The 5,982-nt window shown below is 47.7% G+C and overlaps 1 pseudogene; it reads left to right on the forward strand.

Annotated features, from left to right (window-relative positions):
- Nucleotides 1-1,555: 1,555 nt before the first annotated feature.
- LOC114510702 lies at nucleotides 1,556-5,431 on the forward strand (annotated as a pseudogene).
- Nucleotides 5,432-5,982: the final 551 nt, after the last annotated feature.

Consider the following 5,982-nt stretch of genomic DNA (forward strand, 5'->3'; position numbering starts at 1 on the left):
GCATGCTCTGCCAAGTCCCATGGTGTTTCCTATGTGCACAGCCTTCTCCAGCAGGAGGCAGCATCATGACCATCTTGTCTGCCGCTTTCTTCTGCCTCGGTGAGTTGTGGGCAGAAAGGGATGAGTGCCTATGCGGGAGGTGATCTCTCGTAAGACCTCATGAACTTGACATCTCAGAGAAGGTGGAGTCTGCTCAGGAATTGGTGGCTTCTTACCAAGGTCTCTCTTCCAGGACTGTGTCTGGACCAAGAGTCCTACCTGCAGACAGGTGAGTCTGTCCCCAGGCCTCCCAGGTCCTGCATCCTCCTTGGGGACAAAGTGGGATACCCATTCCCCCTTCCAGGGTATCTGGAGGATAGAGGGAGGAGAGGAATTCTAAACTGATGAATAGAGAACTTGTGTGAGGAGCCCTGAGGCTGAGAGCTAGGGGAAACTGAGGAACAGAGAAGATGGGGACTGCCACCTCTGCTTCTATTCTAGAGACACTGCCCAAACCCACCATCTGGGCAGAGCCGAGCCCTGTTGTTGCTCAGGGTAGACCTGTGAGCATCTGGTGTCAGGGGTCTAAGGAAGCTAAAGGGTACTACCTTCACCGGGAGCAGGTCCTGCAGCCCTGGAGAAAAAAGTTTCCACAGAGACCCAGAGGCAAAGTCAAGTTCCACATCCTGCTCATGACCCAAGACCTTGCTGGAAGATACCACTACAGGTATCAAAGCCAAGCAAGCTGGTCCATTCCCAGCAAGCCTCTGGACCTGGTGGTCACAGGTGAGCAGATGCTTTCTTGGGCACAGGCGAGGTGGCTGTGCCCTGGGAGGGACCACTCTTTCCACAGCGAAGTCCTGTTGACAGTGTGGGGGTGATGGCCCTCTCTTTTGCTCCCCACTTTTATTATGGTAAGAACTTACTTAACATGAGATGTGTACAGCATAGTGATTAGACATATGACTTACAAAGTGATCCCCCATTAAGTCCAGTGCTGACCTGGCGCCATCCATAGATATTACAATATTATTGACTATATTTCCCATGCTGTACTATATATCCCAGTGACTGTTCTGTAACTGCCAATCTGTCCTTCTTAATCCATTCACCTTTTTTTAAAAAAAATATTTTATTTATTTATTTATTTTTAAACAAAGGGGAATGGAAGGAGGAAGAGAAGGAGAGAATCATTACTGTGTAGTTGCCTTTGGTGCACCCCCTACTGGGGACCTGGCCTGCAACCCAGGCAGGCATGTGCCCTGACTGGGAATCGAACTGGCAACTCTGATTCACAGGCCAGCACTCAATTCACTGAGCCACACCAGCCTGGGCCCAAACTGTTAAATTTTAACAGTGCACAATACAGTATTGTTAGTCATAGTCACTATGTTGTCCAGCAGATGTCTAGACCTTAAGCATTCTGCAAAACTGAGACTCTATCTCCATTAAACTCCCCACTTGCCCCTCTCCCCAGCCCCTCCTGACCACCATTGATTGTGCTCTCTGCTTCATCAATCAGATGAGTGGAATCGTGCAGTGTTTGCCCTCCTGTGACTGGCCCGCTTCACTTAGCACAATGTCCTCAAGTATCGTCTCCTCTTTTGACACTTCTGGCTTGTTCTCTCCCAGGAATGTCTGACCCGCCCAGCCTCTCAGCCTTGTCAGGCCCCATTGTGGCCTCAGGAGACTGTGTGACCCTGCATTGTGGCTCCTGGCAGGGATTCGACTGGTTTTTTTTGTCTAATGAAGGCGGAAACGGCAACTTCAAAAGCTTGGCCTCACAGCATCGAGCTGATGGGTGGTCCTGGGCCCTTTTCACTGTGGGGCCTGTGAGCCCAAGTCACAGGTGGATGTACAGGTGCTATGGTGCTTTCTCAGGTTCTCCTTATGTGTGGTCTTCCTCTAGCAACATCCTGGAGCTCCTGATCTCAGGTGAAAAACTCGCAGCATTCTCCTAGAACTCCCTGGCTCTCCAGGCAGGGGAGCAGAGTCTCATCTCAGGTGGGGCACTGGGTAGGATGAGGTTGCCGTGAGAGAACTCAGGGCTGCAGCAGCCAGTGGCACACCAGAATCTGCAGTGGGGAGACCCAGGAGGGAGGGGAGAGTAGGCAGCCTGACCCTCTTACAAATATGAGCTCCCTCTCTTCCAGGTGTGTCTAGGAAACCATCCCTCTCCATGCTGCCAGGTCCCGTGGTGGCCCCCGAAGACACAGTGACCCTCCAGTGTTGCTCTGATATCAGCTATGACAGATTCGCTCTGCCCAAAGATGGGGAACAGGAGCTCCCCCAGCAACTTGGCTGGCAGCCCCAGGTTGGGCTCTCTCAGACTGACTTCTCTCTGGGACGGGTGAACAGTTCCCATGGGGGCCGGTACAGGTGCTACGGTGGACACAGTCTCTCCTCTGAGTGGTCGGCCCCCAGCGACCCCCTGGACATCCTGGTGGCAGGTGAGGAGCCCCTCACTGGTTCACACTCAGAGTGGCATCTCAGTTGAGGTCCAGGGATGGGTGGACAAGGACGAAGCGGCCCCTAACACCGAGGTCTTCTCTCTCTCAGCTTTGCTTCCCCAGAACACATCACCCACTCTGTCAACCTAGCCGAGCCCCACCGTGGCCCTAGGAGAGAATGTGACCCTGAGGTGACAGACTGGGAGCTTGTTTGACACGTTTCTTCTGCTCAAGGCAGGGGTAGTCGGCCCCCCTCTGCACATCAGGGCTCGGTCCCATGCTGGGGTGTTTCAGGCGAACTTCCCCATGAGCCCTGCCACTTTGGACCACGGGGGTACTTACAGGTGCTATGGGTCACTCAACAGTGCCCCCTTCCTGTTGTCACATCCCAGCAACCCCCTGGAGCTCAAGGTGGAAGGTGGGGAGCTGTCTGGGGTGTTTTCCTTCCTTTCCATCTACCGCGGTGTCTGGATGATCTTGCAGCCAACCACCTTCCTCCATGTCCCATGTCTGTCTGTCCCTCCTCCACCCTCTTCTGAGTCCAGGCACTGCCGTCTGCCACTGGGCACTCATTCTCACATGGGGAATGCATCATCATGGAAAAAAACCAGGAGGCCTTTCTTTCTCCAGGTCCTGTGGTTTTTCTCCTTCTCCTTCTCCTTCTCCTCCTTTCTCCTTCAATGGCAATGCATGGGCATGACACAAACCTGAAATTGTTCCCAAGTGGTGAACAGGGAGTATAGCACCTTTCACTCTCTGTTAGCATTGATTTCATTTCTCAGTTTCCCCAGCAATGTCAGCCACTGACCACACTCTTCTACCTTTCTCCCAAATAGTCAAGGAGATCCTATAACCACAGCTCTGTGTGTAGACAAAGACCAGCATCTTATAAACACTGTTCTGAACTGCTCTATGTTTAAAAAATGAAGTTAATACATTTTAAAGAATGGTCTGGTATCCGTACATATCAGTCCACTTGAGAGTTTTTTTAAACAATAGTTTAGGTATTTATTTTTAGACAGAGGGGACAGGAAGGAGAAAGAGAGGGAGACAAACATCAATGTGTGGTTGCTTCTCCCACACCGTCTACTGGGGACCTGGCCTGCAACCCAGGCATGTGCCCTGACTGGAATTTGAACCAGCAACTCTTTGGTTCACAGGACAGCACTCAATCCACTGAGCTACACCAGCCAGAACCACTGTAGACTTTTTAATGGCTGTCTAGTATTCCCTTGCTTGGAAGTAGCAGGTTGCATTTAACCAATGCCCTAAAATTTGGCATTTTGTTTGTTGCCAACCATTTTATATTGCAAACCACCCTGCAATTAATGTTTGGTACATACATAAAACACAGGTGTATATAAAAACAAAAAATTCTTTACATCGTGGTTAAGTTTTTAGAGTAAAACTGCTTAGGCAGAGGACACGGGAACTTGTTATGTGACAAATGTCAGCAGTCTTTTCACGTGGTTCATTATTTTAAGCATTATTTACTCTCAAGGTTCTGATTTTAAAATCTTTTCCTAAATTGGCTGGGGACCCTATATACTCTTAATACCTTTCATCATTGTTTAAAGTGTTTAACCAATTCTTACTACATTGTATATTTTCATAATCATAGATCTGACTTATCTGTTACACATTTTACTTAATAATATTAATTTTTCTTTATCATCATTACCAATACACACAAATAGGTATGCATGTGCCCACACACTCATGTATATGTTAATATACATGTCTCCTCATATTTATACATATAAAATATATTATACAATGCATATATATTATATACATATGTATACAACTATACCTATTATTCACATATTTATGTATAAATATACATCATATGTGAATATACATATATAATATACATTATATATACATGTATATAGATACATATGTACATAAATCTATTTCTAGGTAGCCCATAACACTGTAGAAAGTGAATCAGTAAGTAATGTGTAAATGAAATAACAGAAGAAAATCAGCTGCAGGTATTCACTACAGACTCAGGAGTGGAGAGAGCTGGTTGAGTTTGGGCAAAGAGTTTCGCCCCAGGTGTTCACACCTTTTCTCCCTGACACTCAGTAACCCCTGGGCACCAACCTCTCATTCATGGATCCAGGACTGTCTTCTGAGAATTACCTCAAGACTCTAATTTTCAGGAGATTATGTTTAGATTGGACTAATGCACCAGAATGATGAGAGACCACGTAAATGCTAAACTTCAAGGGTTTTTTAAACATGTTCACTCTTAGCTTGTGGCATGAGGTGTGTGTGGGTAAACCCTTTTTGTTTTTAAGACCTGAAAGCTAAGTCTAAATGTGAGGAAATCAGAGACAGAAGGGTTGCCTCCTCGCCTAGAGTGGTGGAAGGCATCATGGTGGAAGTAGATGAAAATGTGTGTGAGCAGGGAGACATTAGCCATATCCTTGAGTGAATACTGGGTTGGCAGGCTTCTGGATCCTCACTCTCTCTGATTTCCTGATTCTCAGGGACTCCTGTTACTGTCACCCCATCAGTGCAGACCCCAAATGCCACAAGTGGTAAGTAACTGAACCTGTTTGGCTTGTGGACTGGGATGTTCAAGGGGGTAGGGGTTTAAGCATCTGTCCTGGCTGCCATTTTGAGTGTGACCTGCCTTACCCACCATGACCTTCTCCTCCCTGTCCCCAGGCACTCAACACCCATATTACACAGTGGAGAATCTCATCCACATAGGTCTGTCTGCATTGGTCCTGGTGGTGCTAGGGGTGTTGGTGTATCAGGAGTGGCACAGTCGAAGAGGGTTCTCACAGGTGAACTGAAGATGGAGCATACACATGCCTCAGGATTTGCAACAGAGACTTAGATCAAAACCACACATGCAAGGTATGATGACAATGAAGGCTCAGAAAGTTGGAGCCACAAACAGTGTGAACTCGGTGCTGAGGACCTAAACAATTGATACGGTGTGATTACTGCTGGAGGTAATGACAGAGGCTGCAGTTTCTCCTTGGGGAAGGCTCCTCCATCAAGAACATTGCCCGTGCCTTGCTATCTCCTCAGTTTTTGGCTTCTCTCATTCCACCATCTCAATAACGCAATGCTACATCCACATGAAGAGATTGTGCCCACTATTTCACTCTGTCTCATGCTCTATTCCTACACTGTGTTGTGAATATCTTGTTTTTAATACCCACATTCCCTGGTGTAAGTTGCTCTTTGCCTTCCCTTCTAAGTGCAGAGACTCAGGTAACATGGTTAAGTAATTAAGCCAATGGACTAAAATGTACATCCAGCTTGGAAGGTGCAAGCTCAGAATGTTATCCCAGCACTGTGTCTGGATTCTGCAAGCTCCTTTCTCTTCACCAGGTGCTTCCTATGTGGCTTCTCCTGCAACATCTGTACTTGGAGTCCACACTCTCCTGCATGGCCCCATGCAAGTGGCAGCTCACCTGTGAGCCTCTCGTGCCTCCTGTGTGACTGGTAGTGATGATGACTCCTTCAGGGCTGTGGTGCCAATTAAACAAGATTGTGAGTTCTGAGATGATAAGCACATGTTTGTTTG

This window comes from Phyllostomus discolor, chromosome 12 (assembly GCF_004126475.2).
Source record: "Phyllostomus discolor isolate MPI-MPIP mPhyDis1 chromosome 12, mPhyDis1.pri.v3, whole genome shotgun sequence".
NCBI lineage: Eukaryota > Metazoa > Chordata > Mammalia > Chiroptera > Phyllostomidae > Phyllostomus > Phyllostomus discolor.